Source organism: Aquarana catesbeiana, linkage group LG13 (assembly GCF_042186555.1).
Source record: "Aquarana catesbeiana isolate 2022-GZ linkage group LG13, ASM4218655v1, whole genome shotgun sequence".
Classification (NCBI taxonomy): Eukaryota; Metazoa; Chordata; class Amphibia; order Anura; family Ranidae; genus Aquarana; species Aquarana catesbeiana.
In genome coordinates, this window is record NC_133336.1 from 33,619,302 (window position 1) to 33,635,858 (window position 16,557).

At 41.9% G+C, this 16,557-nt stretch overlaps 1 protein-coding gene across 7 annotated transcripts in view; it reads right to left on the reverse strand.

Annotated features, from left to right (window-relative positions):
- CEP128 (centrosomal protein 128) overlaps positions 1-16,557 on the reverse strand; it is a 361,449-nt gene that overhangs the window by 294,665 nt on the left and 50,227 nt on the right. The gene's annotated exons all lie outside the window — the stretch shown is intronic.

The following is a 16,557-nucleotide window of genomic DNA, read 5'->3' on the forward strand; positions in this document are numbered from 1 at the left end:
CCAAGGCTCAAGAAAGAATACACATGCCGAATGTATCTAGACTATATTTGCTTATGCCAGAGTTCAGTGATCTCAAGCACAAAAGCAATAAAAAAGTGCAAAAACTGCCACTAGCAGGGAAATAACATTGTTGTCCATAGCAGCCAGCTTTTATTTTCTAATTTACACTAGAAAACTATGACAGATAAAAATTGATGATTGGCTGCCGCTTGCAGCCAATTACCAGATTACTGAGAAAAATTAGTAAGGAGGGATTTTCCAGCACTACAAATAGATATATTCCAGGACCATTAGAGGAAATTGAGTGAGGTATATTGGAGTGAAACACCCTGCCATTAAGAGTGTTTCAGTATTACTAGAATACAGGGAAAATTGAATGGGATTTACTAGCGTGTAGAGACCTAAAATTTCTGGAAATTTTGAATCCATGGAGGGAAAAATAATAAATAATAAATAAATAAAAATAAATAAATAACTGCCCCTGTTTTTTTACATTTTCTGGAAAATTGAAAAAAAAAAATATTAAGCGTAGAGTAGTTTTACAAATTGAAAAAGTAATTTAAAATTACACTGGGAAGGTGAAATTCAGTGTATGTAAAATAATTATTCTTGAAAATAAAAGTGCAGCTTAGTCAGTAAATTATTTTTTTTTTTTATTGCATTTTTTTTTTTTTTTTAATTACAAATGGAACAAGGACTGTGTATGTTAAGAAAATGTCAACTATACATGAGAACAGGCATTTAACCCCCACCCCCCAAGCACCAAAAGCAAATGAAAAGGTAAGTAACCAGTGGCGGCCCGTCCATAGAGGTCATATGGGCACCGCCGTCCCTATCCATGCGTCCGGCCCCCTGATCTACACATCAGCGGCGCTGAACCATGGATTCCAATGCACAGGTTTGGTATCCATTTACTTGGCATAACAATTTTTTACAAAAAATTAGGCAATCCATTTTGCATTAACCACTTAAGCCCCAGACCATTTGGCTGCCTAAAGACCAGAGGACTTTTTACAATTTTGCACTGCGCTGCTTTAATTGGTAATTGCGCGGTCATGCAATGTTGTACCCAAACAAAATTTGCGTCTTTTTTCCCACAAATAGAGCTTTCTTTTGATGGTATTTGATTGCCTCTATTTTCATTTTTTGCGATATAAATGGAAAAAGAACGAAAAATTTTGAAAAAAAAAATTATATTTTCTACTTTTTGTTAGAAGAAAAATGCAATAAACTCAATTTTAGTCATACATTTAGGCCAAAATGTATTCAGCCACATGTCTTTGGTAAAAAAAAAAAAAAAGTCAATAAAGCGTATATTTATTGGTTTGCGCAAAAGTTATAGCGTCTACAAACTAGGGTACATTTTCTGGAATTTACACAGCTTTTAGTTTATGACTGCCTATCTCATTTCTTGGGGTGCTAAAATGGCAGGGCAGTACAACCCCCCCCCCCCCCCCAAATTACCCCATTTTGGAAAGTAGACACCCCAAGGAAATTTCTGAGAGGCATGTTGACCCCATTGAATATTTAATTTTTTTGTCCCAAGTGATTGAATGACAAAAATAAATAAATAAATAGTCACTAAATGATATATTGCTCACACATGCCATGGTTATATGTGGAATTGCACCCCAAAATACATTTTGCTGCTTCTCCTGAGTACGGGGATACCACCTGTGGGACTTTTTGGGAGCTTAGCTGCGTACGGGGCCCCGAAAACAAATCACCGCCTTCAGACTTTCTAAGGGTGTAAATTTTTGAATTCACTCCTCACTACCTATCACAGTTTTGAAGGCCATAAAATGCCAAGATAGCACAAAACCCCCCCAAATTACCCTATTTTGGAAAGTAGACACCCCAAGCTATTTGCTGAGAGGCATGGTGAGGGAGGGGCAGGAAGGACAAAAATAGCGGGTGTCACGCCTATATCCGCGCTTTCTACAGACACGATATTTTCTTTGGGGGGCTCGTTGGGTAGGGGTACTAGGGAGGACATACGGAAAATGCCTCTCATGTAGCCAGCTTACTGTATTTAGATTGGGAAGGTGAGGTGAAGCACCATCTGGAAACAAAAGGGCTCTGACAATCTCTTCCTGGAAATTAAGGAAGGATCCAGTCCATCCTGAAGCTCTGTATAGCACATGAGCGTTCAGCAAAGCCAATTGAAATAAGTATACAGACACTTTTTTGTACCAGCGTCTGGCCTTACGGGCAATTAGGTCTGGCGCCAACAACTGGTCGTTGAGGTCCACTCCTCCCATATTAAGGTTATATTCGTGGACACAGAGGGGTTTCTCCACAACACCAGTCGCCATAGGAATTTGGACCGTTGTGTCTGCGTGAAGGGAGGACAGAACGAAAACATTTTTATTATCCCTCCACTTCACAGCAAGCAAATTATTACACTTGAAGCAGGCTCTCTCCCCCAGCCTAAGACGGAAATCTACAAGCCTCTGGGGTAAGCCCTGGCGATTAGGTCGCACGGTGCCACATGCGCCAATCTGATGATCAAACAAGTGACTAAGTGGCACGCTCGTGTAATAATTGTCGACATACAAATGGTACCCCTTTCCGAATAAGGGTGACACCAAGTCCCACACAATCTTGCCAGCACTCCCTATGTAATCTAGGCAGTTCTCCAGCTCTACACGATTATCTCTTCCCTTGTAAACCTTAAAACTATATGTACACTGAATGCACTTAATGTACACACAGCACCCCATATTGACAGAAAAACACAGAATTGTTGACATTTTTGCAGATTTATTAAAAAAGAAAAACTGAAATATCACATGGTCCTAAGTATTCAGATCCTTTGCTGTGACACTCATATATTTAACTCAGGTGCTGTCCATTTCTTCTTATCATCCTTGAAATGGTTCTACGCCTTCATTTGAGTCCAGCTGTGTTTGATTATACTGATTGGACTTTATTATGAATGCCACACACCTGTCTATATAAGACCTTACAGCTCATAGTGCATGTCAGAGCAAATGAGAATCATGAGGTCAAAAGGAACTGCCTGAAGAGCTCAGAGACAGAATTGTGGCAAGGCACAGATCTGGCCAAGGTTACAAAAAAAATTTCTGCTGCACTTAAAGTGGTGTTCCAGCCGAAATTATACTTTTTAAATAAAAATACCCCTATAATACACAAGCTTAATGTATTCTAGTAAAGTTAGTCTGTAAACTAAGGTCTGTTTTGTTAGTTTATAGCAGTAGTTTGTTATTTTATAAACTTACATCAGGCCCTGGCCATCTTAAGTGTGGGCATCTGAAGCCAGACTGTATTTCTTCCTGAAGGACTCCAAGATGGTGAGAAATAAGATTCACTGGTTTGATGAGACCAAGATGGAACTTTTTGGCCTTAATTCTAAGTGGTATGTGTGGAGAAAACCAGGCACTGCTCATCACCTGTCCAATACAGTCCCAACAGTGAAGCATGGTGGTGGCAGCATCATGCTGTGGGGTTATTTTTTAGCTGCAGGGACAGGATGACTGGTTGCAATCGAGGGAAAGATGAATGCGGCCAAGTACAGGGATATCCTGGATGAAAACCTTCTCCAGAATGCTCAGGACCTCAGACTGGGCCGAAGGTTTACCTTCCAACAAGACAATGACCCTAAGCACACAGCTAAAATAACGAAGGAGTGGCTTCACAACAACTCCGTGACTGTTCTTGAATGGCCCAGCCAGAGCCCTGACTTAAATCCAATTGAGCATCTCTGGAGAGACCTAAAAATGGCTGTCCATCAACGTTTACCATCCAACCTGACAGAACTGGAGAGGATCTGCAAGGAGGAATGGCAGAGGATCCCCAAATCCAGGTGTGAAAAACTTGTTGCATCTTTCCCAAAAAGACTCATGGCTGTATTAGATCAAAAGGGTGCTTCTACTAAATACTGAGCAAAGGGTCTGAATACTTAGGACCATGTGATATTTCAGCTTTTCTTTTTTAATAAATCTGCAAAAATGTCAACAATTCTGTGTTTTTCTGTCAATATGGGGTGCTGTGTGTACATTAATGAGGAAAAAAAAAATGAACTTAAAATGATTTTAGTAAATGGCTGCAATATAAAAAAAGAGTGAAAAATTTAAAAGGGGTCTGAATACTTTCCGTCCCCACTGTATAGCCTGTGGCCCTGTCACAGTGCTTATACATCTTATCCCCTAATCTGGCACACTTGCTGGGAAGATACTGTTTGAAAGACAAGCAGCCAGAAAATTTAATCAGGGACTCATCAACACAGACAACTTGATCGGGAGTAAACAAGGCTGCAAAACGTTCGTAGAAGTGGTTTACGAGGGGCCGAATTTTGTAGAGCTGATCGTATCCAGGGTCTCCACAAGGACGACAGAGTTCATTGTCGTTGAAGTGCATGAACCGCAAGATCTGTTCGTATCATGCCCTGGCCATGGAGGCAGAAAACAGGGGCATATGGTAAATTGGGTCATGGACCAATATGATCGCAATGTACTCATTTTAACTATGCCCATGTCGAGGGATAGGCCCAGAAAGGTCTTAAATTCGGAAACCGTAATTGGTTTCCAATCTCTGGCAAGGGACAACTGGGGATTAGCGGCGATGAATTAACCAGCATACAATTTACTTTGGTCCACACTAGATCTATAGACATCTTCCGTGAAAAACAGCGAATAAAAATCAAGTGACGTAAAATCAACTGTTTCCACCTGAATTCCAGGTTGGCCAGTGAATGGGGGAAGTACGGGTGCTGCAGAAGTGGTGGGCTCCCAATTAGGATTGGCAAATTCTGCAGGAAGGACACTATGGGCACGACGGGCCGCCCGTCCGCTGGGAGGCAGGGACGTACAGGTACGCCCATATGCCTGCCTGTGCCATTGTGTCGACATATATCGTCGTGCGGCAGTCGGCAAGTGGTTAAAGTTTTTTTTTTTTTAAATGTATTTTTCCCAAAAAATTGTGTTTTAAAAACGCTGCGCAAAGATCGGGCGACATAAAAAAATAAAATAAATTGAGACACCCACTCATTTATTCTCTAGGGCCTCTGCTTTAAAAAAAATGTATATATATATATTTATATATATATATTTATACATACATACATATACACACACACACACACACACACACACACACACACAATGCTTGGGGGTTCTAACTAATATTCTAGCAAAAAAATACAGATTTTTACATGTAAACAAAAAATTAAAAAAAAAAATTTGAAAAAAGGCCTGGAGCTGAAGTGGATATATGTATTCGGTGTTGTGTTTTCTGCGAGCGACACTCAGGAACTCCAGGACTTGTGAAAAACACAGAACTAATTATTTTCATAAGCGGTGATAGAGGGACACTTATGCGACAACAAAATGGGTACATTACATCTTCACGTCCCTGTAATTTATCATTTGTAGGTGAGGCAGGAGATATGAAAGCTGCGGCCACAGTCTCAGCTGATCATTTTACTACAAAAAAGATGAGCCCGACTCTGCTTTATGATGCAGATAATAAATGGTGGGCAGAGGCGGCCCTTCGACTCCCAGCGCTAATGTGTGCAGAGATTACTCGCCAATTAAGAAATATTTCAGCTCTGCTCGTTGGGGTGATGAGCGTTTAACAAGGAGTTGTTTAGGAAAGGAATAGCCATTACATGGACATTTTCACAGGTTTTTTTATATTGCTCCGGGCAGATGCTGTGCTCTGAAATTTCCCTCTGATTGGACTGAGAAGAAGCACCTTATTGCTGCCAGCCGGAGGGAGCAGCCCTACTCTCTGTGCAGAGATGCCCACATGAAAAGCTCTAATTGTGGAACTAATTGCAGCCGTGTCAGTGTAAAGCTGCCGAGGGTTTGGATAATTACTGTTTAGCAGAAACAGCAATAAAGTGACCGTGTGAGCGCTCACCCCACAAATACCCCACTTGGCCAATTGTCTTCCGGCTCACATGGCCGGTGTGCATTCTGTTCTAAGATTAGAGGCGGCAATTACAGCGCCAATTTGTGTGTTTACACGATAACCCCAATGCACAAGCAATCCCTTTACCTGCTCTCTGTTTAAGCCCATGTCAAATAAAACACTCCAGAATGTGAAGGGAGGGACTACACCAGCACTAATGTCACATTAAGTCAAACATTTCTTTTTTTTTTTGTTTAAGGCTCCCTGCACACTGGCTTAAAAAAAAAAAATCACAGCTTCTACCGGAGTGTTGTGTTTTGCCTGTAGAAGCAGCTCGAAGTTATCCTGTGTGTCCATGCACATAAGGACGATTAGAGGCATATTTTGAGCTTAATGTTTAGAGGGAGGAAAAAAAAACAGGGTGGATAAAAATCTAGGTTTTAAAAAAAGAAAAATAAAATAGATAATAAAATCATATTTTTTTATTTAACCACTTACAGATCAGAAGATTTTCCCCCTTAATGACCAGGCCGTTTTTTGCGATACGGTCCTGCGTCGCTTTAACTGACAATTGCGCGGTCGTGCAATGCTGTACCCAAACAAAATTGACGTCCTTTTTCTCCCACAAATACAGCTTCCTTTTGGTGGTATTTGATCACCTCTGCCTTTTTATTTTTTTTGCGTATATATATATATATTTTCAAAATTGTCACTCTTTTTGTATGTATATATATATATATATATATATATATATATATATATATATATATATATATATATATATATATATATATATAATTTTTTTTTTTTTTTTTTTACTGCTATAATAGATATCCAAAAAAAAATAAATACATTTCTTCATCGGTTTAGACTGATATATATTCTTCTACATATTTTTGGCAAAAAATAAAAGTTATAGCGTCTACAAAATAGGGGATAGAGTTATGGCATTTTTATTATTATTTTTTTTTTTTTTTTTTACTAGTAATGGCGGCGATCTGCGATTTTTAGTGAGACAACGACAATGCGGCAGACAGATCTGACACTTTTTTGGACCATTGACATTTATACAACGATCAGTGCTATAAAAATGCACCGATTGCTGTGTAAATGTCACTGGCAGGCAACAGGTTAACACTAGAAGGCGATCAAGGTGTTAAATGTGTTCCCTGGGAGGCGTTTCTAACTGTGAGGGGATGGGACTGACTGGAGGAGGAGAGAGATCGTGGTTCCTAATCACTAGGAACAGCAGATCTCTCTCTACTCCCGTCAGAATGGGGGTCTGCCTGTTCACATTGACAGATCCCCATTCTGGCTCTCTTTCCCGAGATCGCGGGTGGTCGGCAGACATCGCGACCGCCAGGCCATGCGTTTCAGGTCCTCAGCCATGCAGCGGGCGAGCGCACCTGCTATGGCTCTTAAAGGAGCTGACGTACAGGTACGGCAATTCGGGGGACCGTGCCAACCTGCCGCAGTATAATGACAGCGGATGGTCAGCAAGTGGTTAAAGTCAGATTTTGATCAAATTTGTTTTAATAAGATGCTTTTGGAGTAAAAAAAAAAATCTAAAAATAGTTTTCTATTTAAGATACATTAATAATTTAGTTTAGCATGAAATGGAGCTTAGTTATGTAGCATGAGGCTGTGTATTCTAAAATATTTACATTTTTGGTAAACTCATTTAAGAAATCCAAGCTCTGCAAGCTAAGAACATGCACCGCATTGATGTATTCAAACATTTTCACAGTAAGCATGAGATAAAACAAAGTTCAGGAATATTCCTTTATCCCATTGTTTTGCAAATCTGCTCTATATGAGTGTTTGTTTCTGCCAAGGGAACTGGCATTTTTTTAAGCCCAGTGTGCATGGAGCCTTACTGGAACTGAAGACATTTTCATAACACTTGCAAGCAAGCAGGCCATTAAATACAGAAGAGACATGCAATGCAATGATATACACCTACCTGTCTGCTCACAGTGTTCTGCAGCATGCGCAGCTCAGAGTACATCGCTGGCACAGTCCGCGCATGCTGGGATGATTGACTCCTGCGTATGAGCAGGAGTTACATAATCGCATGCCAGCCAATGAAGAGGCCTGAAGAACAGCACTCGGGAAGAAGATGCCAGCAAGAGACTTCACACGTTACAGAGGAAATATACTGAATTTAGTTCCACTTTATTCACATGACCTCTGGAAGGTTTACGCCCCTTTGTGACCAGACTTTTTTGCTATATGGCACTGCATTATTTTAACCAACAATTCCACGGTCGTGCGATGTTGTACCCAAAAAAAAAAAAATTATGTCAAATTTTTCCCACAAATAGAGCTTTTTGGTAGTATTTAAATAACCTCTGCAGGTTTTATTTTTTTTTACTATAAGCCGACCGACAATTTTTGAAAAAAAAAAAAAAAAAAACAACACAATATTTTTTACTTTCTGCTATAAAACCTATTCCACAAAAAATTGGCTGTGAGAAGCAGTTGCACAATCCATTTGTTCCAATGGCTCACCCTGGCTTGCTATAACTGGTAATTCAGGCAAGGATGACAGCATGAAAAATGCGACTCGGGATCCTAGCGCCTGGGGGTGAAACCTTTACTTTTTTGGTTTTTGTGGTCTTTTTTGGTAGGCATAGTCCTAAGTACAAAAACAGAGGCACTATACAAATTGCACTTAATCGCTGAAAATAGTCATGACATTTAAAGCCGCTATAAAATTCAGCCTATTGCTGGAAAAAAAAGGTGTGTTCCTATATAAGGAATGCCAGTTTGCAACCCCCACATGTCCCACAGCTTTTGTTTCCTTGTGTTGCAGGCTGCTTGTTTTCTCCTCGCCAGCCGAGGAGAGACGATCACAGCTGTGTTTGTTTTTAGCCTGCTGTGTGTCCTCGTGGACGTTCACGGCATTGCGCTTAGGCCCCGCCCCCTCCAAGAAAAAATTATGCCCCTTTTTACTTATAAAATGTTCCCGCGCTGATGCACGGCGTTTTCGGGTCCACCGACCCAACACGAGGAAGGGGGAGGGGAGCAGGGACCCATCCAGCAGCAGGCACAAACAACAGTGAAATCAGCCACAGTAAAAACAATTAGCGGTATTAGCGAGACCTCCGACGACCCCCCCCCCCCTGCGCTGCTTAGGTAATGTAACAAGACTTAAGCCCTGGGTTTCTGGGGTCCAGCCCTACCAAAAGAGGCGTTACAGGCAAAACCTCATGCTTCGTATACGAGGCCCCAGGTACCATCCCTTTAGGCCTCAATGGCACTTTGGATGGATCTGGTCTATGGAGGCTATTTAAATCCAGCATGGATCCCTCCTGGAGCTCCTCAGAGCACATCTTCACTCGTGACCAACACCTTTAGACACTGGCGAAAAAACTGATGAGCTCCTGAAAGGAGGAGGGGTTATATAGGGAGTAAGCTTCCTTGATTGGGTTTACCAGTTTCAACACCTGAAGGTAGCCTATAACCCATTAGGTAATTACTTAAGGCTCTGTGTCCCATGATGTACGATAAAGAAATCTATCAGATCCTGTGAGAACAAAGGTCTGCCTTGTTTACAGGCAGAGCTCCGTCGAGCAATTGACTAATCACAGGAGAAGAAGCGGCGCGCGCCCCCTGGGCAGAAATATAAGATATAGATATACAGTATCTCACAAAAGTGAGTACACCCCTCACATTTATGTAAATATTTTATTCTATCTTTTCATGTGAAAACACTGAAGAAATGACACTTTGCTACAATGTAAAGTAGTGAGTGTACATCTTGTATAACAGTGTAAATTTGCTGTCCCCTCAAAATAACTCAACACACAGCCATTAAATGTCTAAACCGTTGGCAACAAAAGTGAGTACACCCCTAAGTGAAAATGTCCAAATTGGGTCCAAAGTGTCAATATTTTGTGTGGCCACCAATTTTTTCCAGCATTGCCTTGGCACTCTTGGGCATGGAGTTCACCAGAGCTTCACAGGTTGCCACTGGAGTCCTCTTCCACTCCTCCATGACGACATCACGGAGCTGGTGGATGTTAGAGATCTTGCGCTCCTCGACCTTCAATTTGAGGATGTCCCACAGATGCTCAATGGGGTTTAGGTCTGGAGACATGCTTGGCCAGTCCATCACCTTTACACTCAGCTTCTTCAGCAAGGCAGTGCTGGTCTTGGAGGTGTGTTTGGGGTCGTTATCATGTTGGAATACTGCCCTGCGGCACAGTCTCCGAAGGGAGGGGATCATGCTCTGCTTCAGTATGTCACAGTACATGTTGGCATTCATGGTTCCCTCAATGAACTGTAACTCCCCAGTGCCGGTAGCACTCATGCCGCCCCAGACCATGACACTCCCACCACCATGCGTGACTGTAGGCAAGACACACTTGTCTTTGTACTCCTCACCTGGTTGCCGCCACACACGCTTGACACCATCTGAACCAAATAAGTTTATCTTGGTCTCATCAGACCACAGGACATGGTTCCGGTAATCCATGTCCTTAGTCTGCTTGTCTTCAGCAAACTGTTTGCGGGCTTTGTGTATCATCTTTAGAAGAGGCTTCCTTCTGGGACGACAGTCATGCAGACCAATTTGATGCAGTGTGTGGCGTATGGTCTGAGCACTGACAGGCTGACCCCCCAACCCCTTCATCCTCTGCAGCAATGCTGGCAGCACTCATACGTCTATTTCCCGAAGACAACCTCTGGATATGACGCTGAGCACATGCACTCAACTTCTTTGGTCGACCATAGTGAGGCCTGTTCTGAGTGGAACCTGTGCTGTTAAACCGCTGTATGGTCTTGGCCACCGTGCTGCAGCTCAGTTTCAGGGTCTTGGCAATCGTCTTATAGCCTAGGCCATCTTTATGTAGAGCAACAATTCTTTTTTTCAGATCCTCAAAGAGTTCTTTGCTATGAGGTGCCATGTTGAACTTCCAGTGACCAGTATGAGAGAGTGAGAGCGATAACACCAAACACCTGAGACCTTGTAACACTAACAAGTCACATGACACCTGGGAGGGAAAATGGCTAATTAGGCCCAATTTGGACATTTTCACTTAGGGGTGTACTCACTTTTGTTGCCAGGGGTTTAGACATTAATGGCTGTGTTTTAAGTTATTTTGAGGGGACAGCAAATTTACACTGTTATACAAGCTGTACACTCACTACTTTACATTGTAGCAAAGTGTAATTTCTTCAGTGTTGTCACATGAAAAGATATAATAAAATAATAACAAAAATGTGAGAGGTGAACTCACTTTTGAGAAATACTGTAATATATCATACATACATATACATATACACACACACACACACACACACACACACACACACACACACACACACTCTCTCTCAATGTTAATTCGGTTGATAAAATTATACCTTTTAAAAAAAAGTGGTTGTAAAGTCTCTTTTTTTTTTTTTTTTTTTTTTAATAACATGTTAAAAACTTACCTGCTGTGTGCAGTGGTTTTGCACAGGGCAGCCCTGATCCTTCTCTTCCCGGGTCCCACTTAATAATAATAATTTAGCATATAAAATTGTTATATTGTAATTGAATGTTATTAAAAAATTACATTTCATTTCCTTTCCAATCTGCAGCTCTGTAATTTGTGAAATGCAATATTGCTACCTGGAGGCTTTCTGTATACTGAATGTGTACACTAAGATACAAGTCAGATTTCAGGCATTCCCTGCAACAAAAATGTAATTTTTGGTAAGATAAATCCAATAGGAAATCACATCTAAAAAGGAAGCAGGCCCTGCAAATTTCCTCATTAGAGCCCTACAGGTACAGCAGCTAGTTGATAAGAAACCACTCCCATTAGACTCACTTGTGCACATGGACTCAGACAAACACACAGGGATTTCTTCAGAATAACAAAAAGGTAGGAATCTGCAACAAAGTATGTCAAAATCCTTGAAATGTACATGAGATCACCCAAAGGGGAAATAGCAAGAGGCTTGCTATTTAGGGGCCCTCAGTTGGGGGGGGTGGGGGGTAGCTGGGACCGCCGGCTGGGGACCCAAAAAGAAGAGATGAGGATCAGGGCTCCCCTGTGAAAAAACATTGCATATAGCAGATTTTTTTATTTTTTATTTCAAGTGGGAAAGCGTTCAGAGCCTGCGAAGTGGCTCTTTGGACATTATCCACACTAACAAAATGGCGTCCTTTCTCATGTTCAAATCCGGAGTCATGATTTCATGAACAATTGACTCAGTAATTCTCGTTTCCTCTGCAATCATTCTGATAGTGAGCCGTTGGTAAAAAAATGGAACAGAATGTGGATGCAGTGAGGTCTGTTTTCAACCGTGATCGATGGCTCACTATCGGAATGATTGCAGAAGAAATGGTAATTACCGAGTCAATTGTTCATGAAATCATGACTCAGGATTTGAACATGAGAAAGGATTCCATTTTGGTAGTGTGGATAATCTCCAAAGAGCCACTACACAGGATCTGAACGCCATCCCACTTGAAGACTTCCAAGGATGCTATGAAGAATGGAAAAAAAAAAAAAAAAAAATCGCCGGGAGCGTTGTGTACATTCACAAGGCGTACTTTGAAGAACACAAATATTGTAAAATATTTCAATAAAATCATTAAAAAAAAAAATTTAAAAAATGATATAATATATATATATATATATATATATGTATGTATGTATGTATGTATGTGTGTGTGTGTGTGTGTGTGTGTGTGTGTGTGTGTGTATATATATATATACACACACACACACATACATACTTATATACACACATACACAGCAAGCTCTCACAGAGCTCCTATATCCCGTACTCAAGGTGAGCATTTACAAAGTATTACAAAGTATTTTCTTTTGATGGAGTCTAGATTAGTACATCACTCATGATTGTCTAAATGTTTATCGCTACACTTATCGCATTTTTTTTTGAAGGTCTTTTTATTGTCAATTAAAAGCTTACAAATACACTAGCGCCCACGGAGGGGCAAACCTTGGCATACCTAAATCATTTGCAAATACAAAAAATTTGCTTACAGAAAAAACCTGCCATCGCTCGTGTGAGTGCTGGGACAAGGTCACTTGCACTAAAACTCATGGAACTTTGGTATTATGCAAGTTAATGAGTGCAAAACCAAGGTGTGCCATTAAAGTGGAGTTCCACCCAAAAATGGAACTTCCACTTTTTGGATTCCTCCCCCCCTCTGGTGTCACATTTGGCACCTTTCAGGGGGGAGGAGGGAGCAGATACCTGTCTAATACAGGTATTTGCTCCCACTTCCTGGCATAGATCACTGCGGAGCTTGCGGTGACCTACGCCACTTCCGCCGCCTACCCCGCCCTCCCCCACTGTGAGACACAGAATACAGCAGGGACCTGTGAGGGCTCGCGCATGCACAGTAGGGAACCAGGAAGTGAAGCCACATGGCTTCATTTTCTTATTCCCATACCGAGGATGGCAGCGGCAGCAGCCGAGAGACGAAGGACGGATCGGCTTCGGCTGCCGACACCGCGGGCTCCCTGGACAGGTAAAAGCCGGTTCACACGGGGGCGACTTGTCAGGCGACCTAGCCGCCTGACAAGTCGCCTCCCGTTCTGTACAATGGAACCGTTCTAATCGGAGCGACGCAAGTCGCTCCGACTTAGAAGAAAGGTTCCTGTACTACTTTGGGGGCGACTTGCATAGACTTCTATACAGAAGTCGTCTTGCAAGTCGCCGCGGCAGTCGTGTGCAGGTTGCCTCGGTGAGGCGACCTGCAAGTCGTGCCGCTTCTAGTGTGAACCGGCACTAAGTGTCCATATATTAAAAGTCAGCAGCTGCAGTATTTGTAGCTGCTGGCTTTTAATATTTTTTTTTCAGCAAACCTCCGCTTTAAGGCCTGGTTCACACGGGTACAACGCGACTGTCATCCAACTTTGCACAGCGACATCGTTCCTACCTCCATCTGACTTGAATGAACAGGATACAATTTTGCACCGACTTTGATAGTGATAGTGATAGTGACTTGTCCTTTGACCAATCAAAAAATCCCAGTGTGACATAAAAATTCCTTTTACTGCTGCTGCAATCACCATATCGGATGTCACAAGTCGTATGGTTAGGATGAGGATCCGACTTCAATGATGATATTGAATGGGCTGAAAATGGACCAAAGTAGAGCAGGAAACTTTTCTAAAGTCAGACCGACTTGTGTCGGACCAGTTAAGTCGGCTCTCATAAGTAAACAGTGGAGTTAATTTACTAAAACTGGAGCATCTGGTGCAGCTCTGCATAGAAACCTGTAAAAGGACTGTGTGCGTTAATTTATTGCAGGAATGCATGCAATTTTGCACACATTCCTGCAATGCACAAATGTCTACCTAGGAGAAGGGGGAATGAATTAAAATTCAAAGTGTTCTGGTTGCTAAAATTTGTTCCAAATGTCTCTCTAATAAAAAAAAAAATAATAAAAAAAAACAACAATTAACATAAGGAGGAGTTCTCCTCAGAGTCCTCATTTACATCAGGTGTCCCAGTCAGAGGCTTCTCTTCCATAAGTTCTCACCTCCCCCCCCCCCACTCACAGCTCTCCTGGAATGAAGGTATCCTCTCCTTCCTCTCTCCAGTCATGTGATAAGGGGAGAGGGGAAGGAAAGTCTGATGGCTGTCTGTCGCCCCCTGCTGACTGGAGGGAGGAAAAGCCTAATCCTCCCTCCAGCCAGTGTCGGCAGCTGCTCCTAGTGACAGGAGTAAAAAATCACGATGCCAGTGTCCGGGCAGGACCAAAAATTGTGAGTAAAGTCTCCCATGGGGTGGTTGCAGTGCCAGCAATTTGGAGGAGAGGGAAAAGCTATTTTGTGAACTCTGTAGGGAGTGAAGCAAGCTCTTTGTACCATCTTGAATTGGATGAGTCTGTCTCTTAGTGAAACAAGATGTTTAAATGCAAAATCCCATATGTCCGACCAATCATCTCCATCTAGGTCTGGGAGATCTATTAACCACCAGATCAGACACTGTGGAATGGGAGAATTGGCTGCCGAAGGCATGAGATAGCTGCCAGTCTCGAAAAACAAAAAGGTGTCAGGAAAGTTAAATTTTGTACAGAGAATAAGAAAATAAATCAGATTGCCATGATCAATCAGATGTGATAACAGTTTAATGTTAGATTTAGCCCAGGCTTGGGGGTCTAGGAGGGAGTTAAAATGAGGTAGAGTGGGATTTTGCCAGAGAGCGGTATTCAGAGATAACTGTTGTGAAGAGCGGGATTCGAAACTAAAGCTCACACTCCAAGCCTTAATGGTGGCGAGCATGGAAGGCATCAGTGGATAAGGGGCTTTGGCTCCTCTATAGAGACGAGACTGTAAAGCACCAAGGAAGATGGTACTGCTGCATCTAAAATTTATAGCCACATTGGTAGCATCCAGGCATAGAATAATAGCTAAAAACCTTGCGAGCCACTTACGGACAAATGCCTATAGAGTAATAAGTGAACAGTGGAGTCCAGCTGCAAACACTCAATCACGTTCCATATTCGTGTATAGTATTAAAATTAAAAAATAATGTGTCTGCGCTAGAAAAAAATCACTACACTCAAAGTGCAGTATTAATAAACATAAGCAACCTGAGTGTTGAAATAAAATATAAAGTGCACAATACTATATAAACAGAGAATGTGAATGATCAAACAAAGTGACATATCAATTAAAATAACAAATAAATACTGGAGGGTATAGCAAATGGTGAATAAATAAAGTCCAAAAACGTGAATATCCAATGATGTAAAAGTCCCCGAATAAATTAGTCCCAAAATTAGGTGATTTTCACATATTCTATCTTCCAAAATGTGCCACCAAGAAACATGCTGTAGTGTCTTCCAGCCGCCCCCACAGGTGTATATGCTCACCTTCCTGTGTGTGACACAGCGATTAAACTATGTCAAACAAAGCCTTGGAGCCACTCCTGTGCTCATTAGGAACCAGCTGTGTAAACTTCCAATGTTCTCAAATGGAGATGGTTTATGCAAGAGAAAAAAACTCCATAGCGCAATATGTAGGTATAAAGCATTTAATAAAATAATTAGCTCCCCTGTCTGGGGTACTCACATATTGTGGGTGCGTGAGTGCACCAACCATATCAAGCATAAAACGGATAATCTCCCGGTGTGGCGTGCGGTGTAGCGTGTGTAACGAAAAGACTCCTTCTCTCTCTCTGCTGACAGCTCCGTCCAGGCCCCTCCCCTACGCGTGTTCGGCACCGGGACCACGTGCCTTCTTCAGGGGGATCTGATTGGACGAGAGCTTCAGAGTGAATATATATATAGCTCCGGCGGCCATTTTGCCTGAGACCGCAGACATATTTGTGTCTATGGCGGCCATTTTCCCTTAGGCCTTAAATCAGGTTGACGTACGCCGTGTCAATCATGGCAGCCATTTTGCCTAAGATTACAAAACTAAACTCTAATGGGCAGTAAAGGTAAGCACAGCGGCCATTTTCCCTAAGACTACACTTCTGTTAATTAACCAGAAGTGTACTATTAATAACAGGATCTCACAATAAATGATCCAATGGGATGTTGAGTATTAACTTCAATGTAAATCCTATATTGATATAATTCAGGACGGAGCGGTCTGGCAAAGAGAGTATCACTACACACCACACACGTATAGATCGCCACAAACGATATCACATAATGCCCTAACTGGTAAATAACCTACAGCATTCTATACAAGGGTTGAC